Source organism: Triticum aestivum, chromosome 1D (genome assembly GCF_018294505.1).
Source record: "Triticum aestivum cultivar Chinese Spring chromosome 1D, IWGSC CS RefSeq v2.1, whole genome shotgun sequence".
Lineage (NCBI taxonomy): Eukaryota > Viridiplantae > Streptophyta > Magnoliopsida > Poales > Poaceae > Triticum > Triticum aestivum.
Window position 1 is genome coordinate 328,328,468 of NC_057796.1, and position 20,799 is coordinate 328,349,266.

Sequence of the window (20,799 nt, forward strand, 5' to 3'; positions counted from 1 at the left end):
TAGCTTCTACCCACTTAGTAACGTAATCAACAGCGACTAAAATATGTGTGTACCCATTAGAGGAAGGAAAAGGTCCCATATAATCACAGCCCCAAACATCAAATGGTTCAATAACAAGTGAATAATTCATAGGCATTTCCCGACGTCTACTAATATTGCCAATCCTTTGGCATTCATCACAAGACAAGACAAACTTACGAGCATCCTTGAAGAGAGTAGGCCAATAAAAACTAGATTGCAATACCTTGTGTGCAGTTCTATCTCCAGCGCGGTGTCCTCTGTAAGACTCAGAGTGGCACTTGCGTATGATCTGTCCCTATTCATGCTCAGGTACACAACGTCTAATAACACAATCTACTCCTTTATAAAGGTGTGGGTCATCCCAAAAGTAATGTCTTAAATCATAGAAAAACTTTTTCTTTTGCTGGTATGTGAAACTAGGTGGTATGAATTTAGCAACAATGTAATTAGTATAATCAGCATACCATGGAGTATTACGAGAAGCATTTATGACAGCTAGTTGTTCATCAGGAAAGCTATCATCAATGGGCAGTGGGTCATCAAGAACATTTTCTAACCTAGACAAGTTGTCTGCAACGGGGTTCTCAGCTCCATTTCTATCAATAATATGCAAATCAAATTCTTGTAAAAAGAGAACCCATCTAATAAGTCTAGGTTTAGCATCTTTCTTTTCCATAAGATATTTAATAGCAGCATGATCAGTGTGAACAGTTACTTTGGAATCAACAATATAAGATCTGAACTTATCACAAGCAAAAACAACTGCTAAAAATTCTTTTTCAGTAGTAGCATAATTTCTCTGGGCACTGTCTAGAGTTTTACTAGCATAATGAATAACATTTAATTTCTTATCAACTCTTTGTCCTAGAACAACACCAACAGCATAATCACTAGCATCCCACATAATTTCAAAGGGTAAATTCCAACCAGGTGGCTGAACAATATGTGCAGAAATCAAGGCTTTCTTAAGTATTTCAAATGCTTCTACACAATCATCATCAAAAACAAAAGGAACATCTTTTTGTAAGAGATTAGTGAGAGGCCTAGAAATTTTAGAGAAGTCTTTAATAAACCTCCTATAGAAACCAACATGACCAAGTAAACTTCTTATACCTTTGATATCTTTAGGACACGACATCTTTTCAATGGCATCTACTTTAGCTTTATCAACTTCAATACCTCTTTCAGAAATTTTATGCCCCAAGACAATACCTTCATTAACCATAAAGTGGCACTTCTCCCAATTCAAGACAAGATTAGTTTCTTCACATCTCTGCAAAACTCGGTTAAGGTCGCGTAAGCAATCATCAAAAGAAGTTCCGTAAACGGAGAAGTCATCCATGAAAACCTCAACAATCTTTTCACAAAAATCAGAGAATATAGCAGTCACACATCTTTGAAAGGTAGCAGGTGCATTGCATAAACTAAAAGGCATACGTCTATAAGCAAAGGTACCGAGAGGGCAAGTAAAAGTGGTCTTCTCCTGATCATCTTTTGACACAGGTATTTGAGAGAAACCAGAATAACCATCTAGAAAGCAAAAAATGTGTATGTTTGGATAGTATTTCTAACATTTGGTCAATAAAAGGTAGAGGGTAATGATCTTTCCTAGTAGCTTTATTCAATTTGGGAAAATCAATTACCATTCTATAACCGGTAACAATTCTTTGTGGGATCAATTCATTCTTATCATTAGGAACAACAGTAATACCTCCCTTCTTAGGGACACAATGAACGAGACTTACCCATCTACTATCAGCAATAGGATAAATTATACCTGCCTCCAGAAGCTTTAGTATTTCACTTCTTACCACTTCTTTCATTTTAGGATTTAACCGTCGTTGGTCATCAACAACTGGTTTAGCATCATGCCCAAATTAATTTTGTGCTGACATAGAGTGGGACTAATGCCCTTAAGATCATCAAGAGTATATCCAATAGCAGCACGGTGCTTCTTCAGAGTTTTCAATAATTTCTTTTCTTCATGCTCTGAAAGGTTAGCACTAATAATAACAGGATATATCTTCTTTTCATCATGATAAGTATATTTCAAAGTATCAGGTAATTTTTTTAAGCTCAAAAACGGGATCACCCTTGAGTGGAGGAGGATCCCCAAGGATTTTAACACGCATATTATGTTTCAAAATAGGCCTCTGGTTAAAGAATATTCATCTATTTCCCTTCTTTCATTCATAAACACATCATTTTCATGGTCTAGAAAATATTGTTCTAATGGATCAGTAGGAGGCACGGCAATAGAAGCAAGACCAATAATTTCATATTTACTAGGCAATTCTTTATCATGGGGTTGTCTACAAAATTTAGAGAAATTAAAATCATGAGACATATCCCCTAAACCAACAGTAACAATATCTTTCTCGCAGTCTATCTTAGCATTAACAGTATTCAAGAAAGGTCTACCAAATATAATGGGACAAAAATTATCTTGTGGGGAACCAAGAACAAGAAAATCAGTAGGATATTTAATTTTCCCACACAAGACTTAAACATCTCTAACAATCCCAATTGGTGCAATAGTATCTCTATTGGCAAGCTTAATAGTAACATCAATATCTTTTATCTCAGCAGGTGCAAATCATTCATAATTTCTTGGTACAAGGTATAAGGAATTGCAATCACACTAGCACCCACATCACATAAGCCATGATAACAGTGATCTCCTATTTTTATAGAAACAACAGACATGCCAACAACAGGTCTATGTTTATCTTTAGTATCAGGTTTAGCAATTCTAGCAGCTTCATCACAGAAATAAATAGCATGCCCTTCAATATTATCGACCAAGAGATCTTTAACCATAGCAATACCAGGTTCAACTTTAATTTGCTCAGGGGGTGGATGTGTTCTAGTATAACTCTTACGAACCACAGTTGAAGCTTTATCATGATCCTTTATTCTAACAGGAAAAGGTGGTTTCCCAATATACACAGTAGGAACAATAGGATCAACATTATAAGTAATAGTTTCTTCTTCAACTTTAATAGGTTCTACTACTTTCACTTCAATGGGAGGATGATATTTAAACCACTTCTCCTTAGGGAGATCAACATGAGTAGCAAAAGATTCACAGAAAGAAGCTACTATCTCAAAGTCAAGTCCATATTTAGTGCTAAAATCACGAAAAGCATCGGTATCCATAAAAGATTTAACACAATCAAACTTAAGGTTTATACCTGACTCCTTACCTTCGTCGAGTTCCCAATCTTCAGAGTTGAGTTTAATTCTTTCCAATAAATCCCATTTGAATTCAATATCCTTCTTCATAAAAGAACCAGTACAAGAAGTATCAAGCATGGATCGATCATTATGAGAAAGCCGAGCATAAAATTGTGAATAATAATTTCTCTTGAGAGCTCATGATTGGGGCATGAATATAACATTGACTTAAGCCTCCCCCAAGCTTGAGCGATACTTTCTCCTTCACGAGGCCAGAAGTTATATATATAATTCCGATCACGATGAACCAGATGCATATGGTAAAACTTCTGATGAAATTCCTATTTCAATCGGTTGTAGTTCCATGATCCAATATCATCACATAGACTAAACCATGTCAATGCCTTTCCCTTCAAAGATAAAGGGAAGACCTTCTTCTTGACAACATCCTCGGGCATACCTGCAAGCTTAAATAATCCACAAACTTCATCCACATAGATTAGGTGCATATTGGGATGTAATGTTCCATCTCCTGCATAAGGATTAGCTAGTAGTTTCTCTATCATACCCGAAGGAATTTCATAACAAATATTTTCAGTAGGTGCAGTAGGTTTATGAGAAACTCTTTGCTCTTCCGGTTGGGGTGAAGATACCCCGAACAAGCCCCTCAAAGGATTATTTTCCATAGTGACAAGTGACAGTAAATTTCAGCACACTATATAAATGTTTCCTTACCAAATTCAACTTACCAAAGGCGCTTCACTCCCCGATAACGGTGCCAGAAAAGAGTCTTGATGACCCACAAGTATAGGGGAGCTATCATAGTCCTTTCAATAAGTAAGAGTGTCGAAACCAAGTGGAGCAGAAGGAAATGACAAGCGGTTTTCAGCAAGGTATTCTCTGCAAGCACTGAAATTATCGGTAACAGATAGTTGTGTGATAAGATACTTCATAACGGGTAACAAGTAACAAAAGTAAACAAGGTGCAACAAGGTGGCCCAATCCTTTTTGTAGCAAAGGACAAGCCTGGACGAACTCTTATCTAAAGCAAAGCACTCCCGAGGACACATGGGAATTGTTGTCAAGTTAGTTTTCATCATGCTCATATGATTCGCATTCGTTACTTTAATAATTTGATATGTGAGTGGACTGGTGCTTGGGTGCTGCCCTTCCTTGGACAAGCCTCCCACTTATGATTAACCCCTCTCGCAAGCATACGCAACTACGAAATAAGAATTAAGATAAATCTAACCATAGCATGAAACATATGGATCCAAATCAGCCCCTTACGAAGCAACGCATAAACTAGGGTTTAAGCTTCTGTCACTCTAGCAACCCATCATCTACTAATTACTTCCCAATGCCTTCCCCTAGGCCCAAACAATGGTGAAGTGTCATGTAGTCGATGTTCACATAACACCACTAGAGGAAAGACAACATACATCTCATCAAAATATCGAACGAATACCAAATTCACATGATTACTTATAACAAGACTTCTCCCATGTCCTCAGGAACAAACGTAACTACTCACAAAGCATATTCATGTTCATAATCACAAGACTAATAATTATCATTAAGGATCTGAACATATGATCTTCCACCGAATAAACCAACTAGCATCAACTACAAGGAGTAATCAACACTACTAGCAACCCACAGGTACCAATCTGAGGTTTTGAGACAAAGATCGGATACAAGAGATGAACTAGGGTTTGAGAGGAGATGGTGCTGGTGAAGATGTTGCTTAGAGGATCGTTGATGATGACGATGGCGATGATTTCCCCCTCCCGGAGGGAAGTTTCCCCGGCAGAACAGCTCCGCCGGAGCCCTAGATTGGTTCTGCCCAGGTTCCGCTTCGAGATGGCGGCGCTTCGTCCCGAAAGCTTCCTTCTGATTTTTCCAGGTCAAAACACATCATATAGCAGAAGATGGGCGTCGGGGGCCTGCCAGGGGCCCCACAAGGACGGGGGGGCGCACCCAGGGGGTAGGGCGTGCCCTCCACCCTTGTGGCTGGCAGGTGCCCCCCTCTAGTGCTTTCTTCGCCCAATATGTTTTATATATTCCAAAAATATTCTCCGTGAAGTTTTAGGACTTTTGGAGTTGTGGAGAATAGGTCTCTAATATTTGCTCATTTTCCAGTCCAGAATTCCAGCTGCCGGCATTCTCCCTCTTCATGTAAACCTTATAAAATAAGAGAGAAAAGGCATAAGTATTGTGATATGATGTGTAATAACAGCCCATAATGCAATAAATATCAATATAAAAGCATGATGAAAAATGGACGCATCAATCTTCGTAGAATATGTAGGAGCCAATATGGGCATCCAAGTTCTGCTATTGGTTATTGACTAGAGAGATGTCTCGGTCATGTCTACATAGTTCTCGAACCTGTAGGGTCCGCACGCTTAACATTCGATGACGATATTGTATTATATGAGTTACGCGATTTGGTGACCGAATGTTGTTCGGAGTCCCGGATGAGATCACGAACATGACGAGGAGTCGAAAAAATGGTCAAGAGGTAAAGATTCATATATAGGACGATAGTATTCGGACACGGAAGTGTTCTGGGGGGGGGGGTACCGGGTACATATCGGGTCACCGGAAGGGGTTCCGGGCACCCCGGGCAAAAGATATGGGCCTAATGGGCCTAGAGGGGAAACGCACCAGCCACTAAGGGCTGGTGCGCCCCCATATGGGCTGAATCAGAGGAGAAGGAAAGAGGGGAAGGGAGAAGGAAAGGGGGGATTCGGCCTGCCCCTTCCTTCCCTCCTCCCTCCTCTTTCCTTCCCCCTCCAGTAAATAAGAAAGGGGGGGGACGGCCGGCCTAGAAAGAACCAAAGTAGGATTCAGTCCTACTTGGGGCGCCTCCAGGCCTCTCCCCTCCCCCTCCCACCTATATATATGTGGGGGGCGCCCCTAGCACACACCAGACAATTGCCTAGCCGTGTGCGGTGGCCCCCTCCACCGTTTACACCCTCGGTCATATTTTCGTAGTGCTTAAGCGAAGCCCTGCGGGGATCACTTCACCATCACTGTCACCACGCCGTCGTGCTGACGGAACTCATCTACTACCTCCACGTCTTGCTGGATCAAGAAGGCGAGGGACGTCACTGAGCTGAACGTGTGCAGAACACGGAGGTACCGTGCGTTTGGTACTTGATCGGTTGAAGCGCGAAGAAGTTCGACTACATCAACCGCGTTGAGAAACGCTTCCGCTTAGGGTCTACGAGGGTACGTAGACACACTCTCCCCCTCGTTGCTATGCATCTCCATGGATAGATCATTGCGTGTGCGTAGAATTTTTTTTGTTTTCCATGCAACGTTTCCCAACAGTGGCATCATGAGCCAGGTTTATGCGTAGATGATATGCATGAGTAGAACACAAAGAGTTGTGGGCGGCGATAGTCATACTGCTTACCACCAATGTCTTATTTTGATTCGGCGGTATTGTGGGATGAAGCGGCCCGGACCAACCTTACATGTCCACGCACATGAGACCGGTTCCATGGACAGACATGCAACTAGTTTTGCATAATGGTGGCTCGAGGGTGTCTGTTTCTCCTACTTTAGTTGAATCAAATTTGACTGGGGCCGGTCCTTGAAGAAGGTTAAAACAACAAACTTGACGAAACACCATTGTGGTTTGATGCGCAGGTAAGAATGGTTCTTGCTAGAAGCCCGTAGCAGCCACATAAAACTTGCAACAATAAAGTAGAGGACGTCTAACTTGTTTTTGCAGGGCATGTTGTGATGTGATATGGTCAAGACATGATGTGATATACGTTATTTTATGAGATGATCATGTTTTGTAAAAGTTATCGGCAACCGGCAGGAGCCTTATGGTTGTCTCTTTATTGTATGAAATGCAAACGCCATGTAATTGCTTTACTTTATCACTATGCGTTAGCGATAGTTGTAGAAGCAATAGTTGGCGAGACGAACACAAAGCAACGATGGATCAAGGTGTCGAGCCGGTGACAATGGAGATCATGACGATGCTTTGGAGATGGAGATGGAAAGCACAAGATGATGATGGCCATATCATGTCACATATTTTGATTGTATGTGATGTTTATCTTTTATGCATCTTATTTTGCTTAGTACGACAGTAGCATTATAAGATGATCCCTTAACTAAATTTCAAGGTAAAAGTGTTCTCCCCGAGTATGCACCGTTGCTACAGTTCATCGTGTTGAGACACCACATGATGATCGGGTGTGATAGACTCTACGTTCACATACAACGGGTGCAAGACAGTTTTGCACATGCGGAATATTTGGGTTAAACTTGACGAGACTCGCATGTACAGACATGGCCTCGGAACACTGGAGACCGAAATGTCAAACGTGAATCATATAGTAGATATGATCAACATAGAGATGTTCACCATTGATGACTACTCCATCTCACGTGATGATCGGACATGGATTAGTTGATTTGGATCGCGTATCATTTCGATGACTTGAGGGGTGTCTATCTAAGTGGGACTTCTTAAGCAATTTGATTAATTGAACTTAATTTATCTTGAACTTAGTCCCGATAGTATTTGCATATCTATGTTGTAGATCAATGGCCCGTGCTACTTTTCCCTTGAATTTTAATGTGTTCCTAGAGAAAGCTAAGTTGAAAGATGATGGTAGCAACTACACGGACTGGGTCCGTAACTTGAGGATTATCCTCATTGCTGCATAGAAGAATTATGTCCTTGATGCACCGCTAGGTGAAAGGCCTGCTGCAGGAGTAGATGCTGATGTTATGAACGTCTGGCAAGCTTGATCTGATGACTACTCGATAGTTCAGTGTGCCATGCTTTACGGCTTAGAATCGGGACTTCAAAGTCGTTTTGAACGTCATGGAGCATATGAGATGTTCCAAGAGTTGAAGTTAATATTTCAAGCAAATGCCCGAGTTGAGAGATATGAAGTCTCCAGCAAGTTCTATAGCTGCAAGATGGAGGAGAATAGTTCTGTCAGTGAACACATACTCAAAATGTCTGGGTATCATAATCACTTGACTCAACTAGGAGTTAATCTTCCAGATGATAGTGTTATTGACAGAGTTCTTCAATCACTGCCACCAAGCTAGAAAGGCTTCGTGATGAACTATAATATGCAAGGGATGGAGAAGAAAATTCCTGAGCTCTTCGCAATGCTCGAAGCTGCGGAGGTAGAAATCAAGAAGGAAAATCAAGTGTTGATGGTTAACAAGACCACTAGTTTCAATAAAAAGGGCAAGGGAAAGAAGGGGAACTTCAAGAAGAATGGCAAACAAGTTGCCACTCCCGGGAAGAAGCCCAAAGCTGGATCCAAGCCTGAAATTGAGTGCTTCTACTGCAAAGGGACTGGTCACTGGAAGCGGAACTGCCCCAAGTATTTGACGGATAAGAAGGAGGGCAAAGTGAACAAAGGTATATTTGATATACATGTTATTGATGTGTACCTTACTAATGCTTGTAGTAGCGCCTGGGTATTTGATACTGGTTCGGTTGCTCATATTTGTAACTCGAAATAGGAGCTACGGATTAAATGAAGATTGGCCAAGGACGAGGTGACGATGCACATCGGGAATGGTTCCAAGGTCAATGTGATTGCCGTCGGCACGCTACCTCTACATCTACCTTCGGGATTAGTTTTAGACCTGAATAATTGTTATTTGGTGCCAGCGTTGAGCATGAACATTATATCTGGATCTTGTTTAGGGCGAGGCAGTTATTTATTTAAATTAGAGAATAATGGTTGTTCTATTTATATGCGTAATATCTTTTATGGTCATGCACCCTTGAAGAGTGGTCTATTTCTGTTGAATCTCGATTGTGGTGATACACATATTCATAATATTGATGCCAAAAGATGCAAAGTTGATAATGATAGTGCAACATATTTGTGGCACTGCCGTTTAGGTCATATTGGTGTAAATCGCATGAAGAAACTCCATGCAGATGGACTTTTGGAATCACTTGATTATGAATCAGTTGATACTTGTGAACCATGCCTCATGGGCAAGATGACTAAAACTCCGTTCTCCGGAACAATGGACCGAGCCAATGACTTATTGGAAATAATACATACCGATGTATGCGGTCCGATGAGTGTTGAGGCACACGGTGGGTATCATTATTTTCTAACCTTCACAGATGATTTGAGCAGATATGGGTATATCTACTTAATGAAACACAAGTTTGAAACATTTGAAAAGTTCAAAGAATTACAGAGTGAAGTGGAGAATCATCATAACAAGAAAATAAAGTTTCTACAATCTAATCGCGGAGGCGAATATTTGAGTTACGAGTTTGGCCTGCATTTAAAACAATGTGGAATAGTTTCACAACTCACGCCACCTGGAACACCATAGGGTAATGGTGTGTTCGAACGTCGTAACCGTACTTTATTAGATATGGTATGATCTATGATGTCTCTTACCGATTTACCACTATTGTTTTGGGCTTATGCATTAGAGACAGCTGCATTCACATTAAATAGGCTACTGTCTAAATCCGTTGAGACGACACCGTATGAACTGTGGTTTGGCAAGAAACCTAAGTTGTCGTTTCTTAAAGTTTGGGGTTGCGACACTTATGTCAAAAGGCCTCAGCTTGATAAGCTCGAACCCAAATCGGAGAAGTGCGTCTTCATAGGATACCCTAAAGAAACAATTGGGTACACCTTCTACCACATATCCCAAGGCAAGATCTTTGTTGCCAAAAATGGAACATTTCTAGAGAAGGGGTTTCTCTCGAAAGAAGTGAGTGGGAGGAATGTAGAACTTGATGAGGTAATTGTACCTTCTCTCGAATTGGAAAGTTGCACATCAAAGAAATCCGTTCCCGTGATGCCTACACCAACTAGAGAGGAATCTAATGATGATGATCATGAAACTTCAGATCAAATTACTACTGGACCTCGTAGGTCGAACAGAGCGCGTTTGCACCAGAGTGGTACGGTAATCCTGTTCTGGAAGTCATGTTACTAGACCATGGCGAACCTACGAACTATGAAGAAGCTATGATGAGCCCAGATTCTGATAAATGGCTTGAGGCCATGAAATCTGAGATAGAATCCATGTATGAGAACAAAGTATGGACTTTGGTGGACTTGCCCGATGATCAGCGGGCCATAGAGAGTAAATGGATCTTCAAGAAGAAGACTGACGCTGATCGTAATGTTACTGTCTACAAATCTCGACTTGTCGCGAAAGGTTTTCGACAAGTTCAAGGAGTTGACTATGTTGAGACTTTCTGACCCGTAGCGATGCTTAAGTCTGTCCAAATCATGTTAGCAATTTTTGCATTTTATGATTATGAAATCTGGCAAATGGACATCAAAACTGCATTCCTTAATGGATTTCTTAAAGAAGAGTTGTATATGATGCAACCAGAAGGTTTTGTCAATCCTAAAGGTGCTCACAAAGTGTGCAAGCTCTAGCGATCCATCTATGAACTGGTGCAAGTACGTATCTCGGAGTTGGAATATACGCTTTGATGAGGTGATCAAAGCATATGGTTTTATACAGACTTTCGGAGAAGCCTGTATTTACAAGAAAGTGAGTGGGAGCTCTGTAGCATTTCTAATATTATATGTGGATGACATATTTTGTTGATTGGAAATGATGTAGAATTTCTAGATAGCATAAAAGGATACTTGAATAAGAGTTTTTCAATGAAAGACCTCGGTGAAGCTACTTACATATTGGGCATCAAGATCTATAGAGATAGATCAAGACATACCTTGACAAAGTTTTAAAGAAGTTCAAAATGGATCAGTCAAAGAAAGGGTTCTAGCCTGTGTTGCAAGGTGTGAAATTGAGTCAGACTCAAAGCCCGACCACTGCAGAAGATAGAGAGAAAATGAAAGTCATTCCCTATGCCTCAGCCATAGGTTCTATCATGTATGCTATGTTGTGCACCAGACCTGATGTGTGCCTTGCTATAAGTCTGGCAGGGAGGTACCAAAGTAATCCAGGAGTGGATCACTGGAGCGGTCAAGAACATCCTGAAGTACCTGAAAAGGACCAAGGATATGTTTCTCGTTTATGGAGGTGACAAAGAGCTCGTCGTAAATGGTTACGTCGATGCTAGCTTTGACACTGATCCGGATGACTCTAAGTCACAAACCGGATATGTATTTATATTGAATGGTGGAGCTATCAGTTGGTGCAGTTCCATGCAAAGCTTTGTGGCGGGATCTACGTGTAAAGCGGAGTACATAGCTGCTCCGGAAGCAGCAAATGAAGGAGTCTAGATGAAGGAGTTCATATCCGATCTAGGTATAATACCTAGTGCATCGGGTCCAATGAAAATCTTTTGTGACAATACTGGAGCAATTGCCTTAGCGAAGGAATCCAAATTTCACAAAAGAACCAAACACATCAAGAGACGCTTCAACTCAATCCATGATCAAGTCAAGGAGGGAGACATAGAGATTTGAAAATACATACAGATCTGAATGTAGCAGACCCATTGACTAAGCCTCTTCCACGAGCAAAACATGATCAGCACCAAGACTCCATGGGTGTTAGAATCATTACAATGTAATCTTGATTATTTACTCTAGTGCAAGTGGGAGACTGAAGGAAATATGCCCTAGAGGCAATAATAAAGTTGTTATTTTATATTTCCTTATTCATGATAAAGGTATATTATTCAAGCTAGAATTGTATTGATCAGAAACCTAAATACATGTGTGAATATGTAAACAAACACCATGTCCCTAGTGAGCCTCTACTTGACTAGCTCGTTGATCAAAGATGGTTAAGGTTTCCTGACCATGGACATGAGTTGTCATTTGATAACGGGATCACATCATTAGGAGACATCATTAGGAGAATGATGTGATGGACAAGACCCATCCGTTAGCTTAGCATTATGATCGTTCAGTTTTATTGCTATTGCTTTCTTCATGTCAAATACATAATCCTTCGACTATGAGATTATGCAACTCCCGGATACTGGAGGAATGCCTTGTGTGCTATCAAACGTCACAACGTAACTGGGTGATTATAAAGATGCTCTACAGGTATCTCCGAAGGTGTTTGTTGAGTTGGCATAGATCTAGATTAGGATTTGTCACTCAGAGTATTGGAAAGCTATTTCTGGGCCTCTCGGTAATACACATCATAAGCTTGCAAGCAAATGACTAAGGAGTTTAGTCACGAGGTGATGTATTATGGAACGAGTAAAGAGACTTGCCGGTAAGAAGATTGAACTAGCTAGGTATAAAGATACCGAGGATCGAATCTTGGGCGACACTGGTACACGTCGGTGCTATACAAACGGTTTTTAACCCCTTTCCATGACGGCGTTTGCAACCGTCACCTAGTGAGTGACTGCGATAGGGGGGGGTCCTTCCCACACGACCCAGAAACCATCAGGGATAAGCCCTCCAGGCACACACGCTCGGCAAAATGAGGTCGTGTGCGACCAGCGAGCGACCAAATATGGTTATACGTACAATAATGCTAAAAAATACAATTATACGGGCAAAATCATTTCCGGTCGTAAGTACATCCAGCACAGTCAGTCCCCGCTAAACGTTTCCGTTCGTATATACATCCCACACAATCACTCCAAGGAAAACGTTTGCGCAAGGTGGCATAACGCAAACAGTTTTCAAGAGAATGTCGTGTGTGATTGTTCATTGATCCAACACGGTTTATTCCTAGAAACTATGTGCGTTGCCTGAGGTCATCGCCACGGTGTTTTCTCAATAACCGTTTGCAATAGGAAAACCCAATTAGCAGGCTAATTGCCCTATTATTAATAATCCATTTACTAATCTAATTGACATTCATATTAAGCACATAATATATTTCATTTCCATATTAAGAAAGCAGGATTTCATAATTGAAATACATTCGAGTACAACATGATATAGCTTCAGCACTCAGCTACCCCATTACACAACTGCACCATCACCAAGTTTCGCATGCAACATCTAGAACCTTTCGAAATTAGCATCATAGACATTACATAGACAGATGCATCTCATCTGGAAAACTGCTGAAGCGGAAGGCGAATATTGTGCCTTCATTCATGTTGAAGGTCTTTGCAACTTTAGGCCAGTGCCTGTGGATAATTGACCGTCCATCCTTCGACCTCTTCAGGAACACTTCAATATTGAACCGTGTGTGTTGTATGAAAACTTTCCTCGCCTCCTGACTATAGAGGTGGTTTGAGAGGTAATCATCAATGAACCTTGAAAACAAGGATGTGCATAAATATCTTCTCTATATTGGAAATGGGGCAAAGGAATAAAAAAAGGCAAGGTATAATAGTCAGTACCATCTTGTAAACCTCAGTGCTTCCCATTGTTTCCCTGCAACACATATAAGGTAGTTAGTCATCAGGTTAAGTAAGGGTCCGCATGCTATCAGTAAAATATGTTGATGATAAATAAGCACATTGCAGATTCATCAGATTAATTCAAGCCACATGGAAAACCCATTTATCCAAACCAAGCATGATCAAGAACTAGGAAATATAGCACTTGTATATGTTTCTCATGCATTAAGTGCAGCCAAATTCGATTTATTCCTCACATGGTATACAATAACAGAATGCAGCCACAACAATTGAACATCGCATTGCAGAATTGAACCAAGCAGTTAACTAAACACCACAACAAATGAACCAAACGTTAACTGAGCACCACATTGCACAATATAACATACCAAATAGAAGATCAGACAGTTAACCAAACCAAGCATGCTTAACAACTTGGAAATATAGCAATTGTATTTGTTTATCATGTATTTAGTACAGCCAAATTCGATTTATTTCTCACATGGTATACAATAACAGAATGCAACCACAACAATTGAACATCGCATTGCAGAATTGAACCAAGCAGTTAACTAAACACCACAACAAATGAACCAAACGTTAACTGAGCACCACATTGCACAATATAACATACTCCTAATAGAAGATCAGACAGTTAACCAAACCAAGCATGCTTAACAACTTGGAAATATAGCGATTGTATTTGTTTCTCATGTATTTAGTACAGCCAAATTTGATTTATTTCTCACATGGTATACAATAACATAATGCACCCACAACAATTGAAAATCGCATTGCAGAATTGAACCAACCAGTTAACTAAACACCACACCAAATAAACTAAACGTTAACTGAGCACCACATTGCACAATATAGCATACTCCTAATAGAAGATCGGACAGCTAACCAAACCAAGCATGCTTGACAACTTGGAAAATTGCACCCTGAAGAATTGAACATCACATTTGCAGAATTGAACCAAACAGTTAACTGAACACCAGATTGCACGACATATAGAACATATACTCTAGAGTAGAAGATTGCATGGTAAAAGTAGATAGCACAATCCACTAGAATTTGTTAAGGAAAGGCAGTAGCTAGCAAACTGAACATGGGTCCTTATAGTGAGCTAATAAGACAAGCTACTCCTCATTGTCGGGGATATCGATGACGATTGGCTCCTTGGACATGGAAGAGGGCGAGGCCTCAGCATCGTGGGTGCCCTCGTCGTAGTGGTGAGTTGCCAGAGCTGCTCCGGGCACCAACCTGCTGGCTCTCGAGATGGGGTAAGCACGTGCATGCTGAGAAAACACCTTGTAGTCTTCGTCGAAGGCACCGACGGTGGACTCGAGAAAACGCCAGGAACTGTCGTTTAAAGCAGCCAACCGCGTCGTGGAGTCGGCGCGCGAGGCGTCGACGGTGGCCTCGATGGTGAGGTGCTCCTCCAAGATCTAGGGGTCCGCACGAATGGCAGCCATCGCGACCTCATCTGCGCGTGTGGCCGCGATTTGCTTCTCCGCTGCCAAATGCTCCTTGAGATCCTGGCTATACCGCGTGCACCATGGCTTAGGGCGGCGCTTATTTGGTGGAGGGGTCGGTGATTTGGGTGGAAGGTGTCGCGCTCACGCCGGCGGTCGGGGCATGTGGGATGTGGAAGGAGGAGGAGGATGGGGGTCGGGTGTGGATTACCTGCCTGGATAGGCGAGGCCGAGCTGCGTGAAGGAGGGTCGTCGACGCGGAGGCAGCGCTACAAGAAAGGAGTGAAGGTTTGAACTTGGAAAGGAAGGCAGAAAGAGGGAAAATATGGCTTTTGGTAAGGGGGAGGGGCGGGGAGGTAGATATTTCCGGGGAAGCCAAAAATTTGGAATCGCTTCAGCGAAAAAACTGGCGCGCAAAGTGTCATCACACATGGTCCCTTATTCAACAGTTCTCGCATAAGCCGTATGCGTACTATACTCCAACGGTTCTCCAAGATATTTTGTGTTGCATCTTACATGGTTGGTTATAATAAACTGTGTGGGATCTACTTGATTTTTCGTCTTGATTTGAATTACATAATGGGGTCACAGCGGCAATGGACGGTGTGTGAATTGCTAAACCTTTTATCTGCAGTGTACATGCAACTATATGTGTGTCGTAAAAGAATTGGAATTATTCAGGGTTCGTTTGGACATTTTTATGCATTAACTGAGTTTTCAATGCATTTATGTGCATAATTCAAATTTGAACTACATACACATGCTCCAGTGCATATAAATTGGTTGAAAAACCAAATATTTGTCCTTGGGTGCATGCTTAGGTCCCATGCAAGAAATGGGAATGAATGTCAAACACCCTGCCACCGTCACTCGGCCACAAACATTGAGATACCTGGTTTTTAAATTCTAGTAAATCCAAAACTCGTCTGAAATTCATGAAACTTGGCATGCTATCATGGAGCGGCATCAACATGTCATGGTAAATTTTTTGTCCAATTTGGGGCAGGTTTGGGTATATGCTTCTCACAAACCAGAGCTTCTCACAACAAGCATGATGGTTTCGGTAGGGAATGTCCCACCTTTGGGGACGAAACGATATCCATTGCCTCTTATTGCTTTCAAAAATTTTCTTGTGTCAACATAGAACAACAGGAGTGTTGTGTTAATTTTTGTGATTTTTTGGGGTTCGTTTGGACATTTTTATGCATTAACTGAGTTTTCAATGCATTTATGTGCATAATTCAAATTTAAACTACATGCACATGCTCCAGTGCATATAAATTGGTTGAAAAATCAAATCTTTGTCCTTGGGTGCATGCTTAGGTCCCATGCAAGAAATGGGAATGAATGTCAAACACCAGGGCACCGTTGATTGCCGGCAAAACGTTGAGATACCTGGTTTTTAAATTCTAGTAAATCCAAAACTCGTCTGAAATTCATGAAACTTGGCATGCTATCATGGAGCGGCATCAACATGTCATGGTAAATTTTTTGTCCAATTTGGGGCAGGTTTGGGTATATGCTTCTCACAAACCAGAGCTTCTCACAACAAGCATGATGGTTTCGGTAGGGAATGTCCCACCTTTGGGGACGAAACGATATCCATTGCCTCTTATTGCTTTCAAAAATTTTCTTGTGTCAACATAGAACAACAGGAGTGTTGTGTCAATTTTTGTGATTTTTCGGGGTTCGTTTGGACATTTTTATGCATTAACTGAGTTTTCAATGCATTTATGTGCATAATTCAAATTTGAACTACATGCACATGCTCCAGTGCATATAAATTGGTTGAAAAATCAAATCTTTGTCCTTGGGTGCATGCTTAGGTCCAATGCAAGAAATGGGAATGAATGTCAAACACCAGGGCACCGTTGATTGCTGGCAAAATGTTGAGATACCTGGTTTTTAAATTCTAGTAAATCCAAAACTCGTCTGAAATTCATGAAACTTGGCATGCTATCATGGAGCGGCATCAACATGCCGTGGTAAATTTTTGTCCCATTTGGGGCAGGTTTGGGTATATGCTTCTCACAAACCAGAGCTTCTCACAAACCAGAGCTTCTCACAACAAGCATGATGGTTTCGGTAGGGAACGTCCCACCTCTGGGGACGAAACGATATCCATTGCCTCTTATTGCTTTCAAAAAATTCCTCGTGTCAACATAGAACAACAGGAGTGTTGTGTCAATTTTTGTGATTTTTCGGGGTTCGTTTGGACATTTTTATGCATTAACTGAGTTTTCAATGCATTTATGTGCATAATTCAAATTTGAACTACATGCACATGCTCCAGTGCATATAAATTGGTTGAAAAATCAAATCTTTGTCCTTGGGTGCATGCTTAGGTCCAATGCAAGAAATGGGAATGAATTTCAAACACTAGGGCACCGTTGATTGCCGGCAAAACGTTGAGATACTTTGTTTTTAAATTCTAGTAAATCCAAACTCGTCTGAAATTCATGAAACTTGGCATGCTATCATGGAATGGCACCCGGCATGCTGTGGTATTTTCGTGTCCATTTTGAGAGAAGGCGCACTCGAATAACAGCCAACAAAGGCATTTTGAAAAAATAGCTGCCACTTTAATATCTCAAACATTTGTATAATTCAAACCGTGTGCGTTCTGTTAACCATTCATGTGACGCCACGTGTATTAGTTTTAATGGCTATAGGTTTTAGTGGCTCTTGATCGCAAATGTTTTAGATAGAACACCCGTATGCAAAGTGAGAGTAGGATTTGTGCATCTCTTGAACGCAAACGGTTCTTTTGGATGACCCGTGTGCAACCACTTACAAACAATTTGGTAAGATTTGCATCTATCATATTGGGTATGTTGCCATTTGTCAAACTGGAAAGATTGACATTTGTTGATCAGGTAACATTGCCATTTGTCAACCTTGTAACACTGCGATTTGTCAAAATATGAGCTAAAAATCACTAGCAATATCTAATTTTTGCAACTAAAATCCAGTAATTAAGCATAGATGGAGGCGAGGAGGCGTGTTCAGCCGGGCGTGCAGCGGGCGGCGCAGTACTATTCGATTTGACAGCGGGCGGCACAGTTCTCGATACGTCTTTAATGCAGACGAGGGAGAGGGTAGCGGTTCCCGAAATGTTGAACAACCAATGATGCATCCTCCTTCAATTAGCATGGTGTGAATGCATGAGGGAAGTAATGGGAGGAGGTCCGGGAAAAGAGGCAGCACGATGTGAATGCAACGTAGTTTACACTCATATAAAGGCGCCCCTCGATTCCAATGCATCTACCACATCGTACGCACCCAAGCATTTGCCTAAGCACCTACGGTAATAAGCGTAAAAGTGCTCACTCCAGACCCATGGAGGTGATGCACGCGAGCGGCCAGCGGCTGTGCCAGATGGTCCACGACGCCAGCCTGTGGCATGGCACCGAGGATCGTCTCCAGACGGTGTTGGCGACCGGCTGGTGGATGGCCGCCATCGATGCCAGCTACGACTCTCAGTACGACCAGATGATCGTTGCCACCACCAACAAGTTCACCATCATCAAGAAGCTCATGGACGACATCGCCGTACTCCTCCAGCTCGCGCACCCGGGCTCCTCATTGCCTGCCACCCTAATCGGCCTCCATGGTTGGAACCTCTTTCAAGCACTGGTGGCCCTGTGACTGCCTGCCGACGCCACGAAGAATGCCCACCTGGAGGTCGCGCTCGCCGCGAGGCACCTCGCCCTGCAAGAATTCGTCGACCTACACATCCACGTGTACGAGCGAATCATGTACATAGGTATCTACAAGGCCAGTAAGGACGCTACGATGTTGGCCTTCTTTGACCGGCTGGAAGCATTGGATGCCTTTGCTGAGAAGCACCTTGACCTCGCCACAAAAGCCGCTGCTCCTTAGCCACCGGTCGGTGTCCCGGCGCACTGAGTTGAGGAGGAGGAGGAGGTCGTACGTTGATGGATGCATCTTTCTTCTTGCCTCCTGTAACCACCACTGCGATCGCATCATCGTGGCCTTAATTCTTATTGTGCTATTGCATTCTCGTTCGAGTCAATACAGACATGTGCGATCCCTTTGCTTAATTGTATGAATCACTGTAACTAGTACCCCATCCGTCAATTTATAAGTTGTGCTGCCAGTGTTTGGGGCCGGCGCACGATCACGCATGTTCGTGTGCATGCGGTTGCGCCGGGTGCGGATGCAAAGAGGGATCCTACAGCAGCAAGGACCAGCTTCCCTACCGATAGCTCATCTAACAGAACTCCCAAGTTAAGTGTGCTGAGGCTGGAGTAGTCATCAGATGGGTGACCGGATGGGAAGTGGCCTTGATGTTAAATTAACGGATGTGATGAGTCACTGTAAACATTTAATTGCATTGAATGTATATAGTGCTCCATCATATTAGTTGAATTAACCTCGAGGTCCTTGTTTTGTAATTTTTGACATTTTTTGTTTTTTGTACACATGTTGACTGGCTTGAAGAAGGTCTATCTCGTTACTTTTTGATAATTTTTGTTTTTTGAACACATGTTCATTGACTTGAATGAAGGCCTATCCCGGTACTTTACGACATGTTTCCAAAACTTGGACCTCGAGGTTAATTCAACGGATAGGACGGAGCACTATATACATTCAACGCAATTAAATGTTTTCCAAAAAAAGTGATATGATTTCTGTGAAACTTATAACTTATAAGTCATGTATGTCAAATTAACCTCTGTGTACTTGTTCTCGAATTAACCTCCAGGCCTTTTTGCCGCGTATCACACACATCTTGTTAAGTTGAACCGTTTATGTTCTCTTCCCTAATAAAAAACAGTTCATTCGACTGAACCGTATGCCGTATATCACACACACCTTTATCTGGCTGACCGTTTCTGTTGCTTTCCCTAATAGCAAAAAGTTCATCGGAGCGACCTGTATGCCGTATATCGTGCACACATTGATATGGCTGCCCGTTTCTATTGTTCTGTCTAATCGCAAACAGTTCGTCTGGATCAACCGTATGCCCTGCATCGCACACGCAACTAAAATCTGAACCGTGTTTGATGGCTCCGCCATCGCAAACGTTTTGCACCTTTTTTGACGGTTTTTTACACCACCGTTTGCGATTATTGCATCGCACACAGTTTCGTCGAAGGGTCTCTGATCGTAGTGCCGCGTTAGCAGCAACCTGCGGTAGTGCAAGTAACATACCAATAGACAAAGGGAATAACGTATGTTGTCATAATGGTTCGACCGATAAAGATCTTCGTAGAATATGTAGGAGCCAATATGGGCATCCAGGTTCCACTATTGGTTATTGACCGGAGAGATGTCTCGGTCATGTCTACATAGTTCTTGAACCCGTAGGGTCCACACACTTAACGTTCGATGACGATATTGTATTATATGAGTTATGTGATTTGGTGACCGAATGTTGTTCGGAGTCGCGAATGAGATCACGGACATGACTAGGAGTCTCGAAATGGTCGAGAGGTAAAGATTCATATATAGGACGATAGTATTCTTACACCGGAAGTGTTCCGGGGGTACCGGGTACATATCGGGTCACCGGAAGGGGTTCCGGGCACCCCCGACAAAAGATATGGGCCTAATGGGCCAAGAGGGGAACACACCAACCACCAGGGGCTGGTGCGCCCCCGATATGGGCCGAACCAGAGGAGAAGGAAAGAGGGGAATGGAGAAGGAAAGGGGGGATTCGGCCTCCCCATTCCTTCCCTCCTCCCTCCTCTTTCCTTCCTCCTCCGGTAAATAAGGAAGGAGGGGGGCGGCCGGCCTAGGAGGAACCCAAGTAGGATTTGGTCCTATTTGGGGCGCCTCCAGGCCTCTCTCCTCTCCCTCCCACCTATATATATG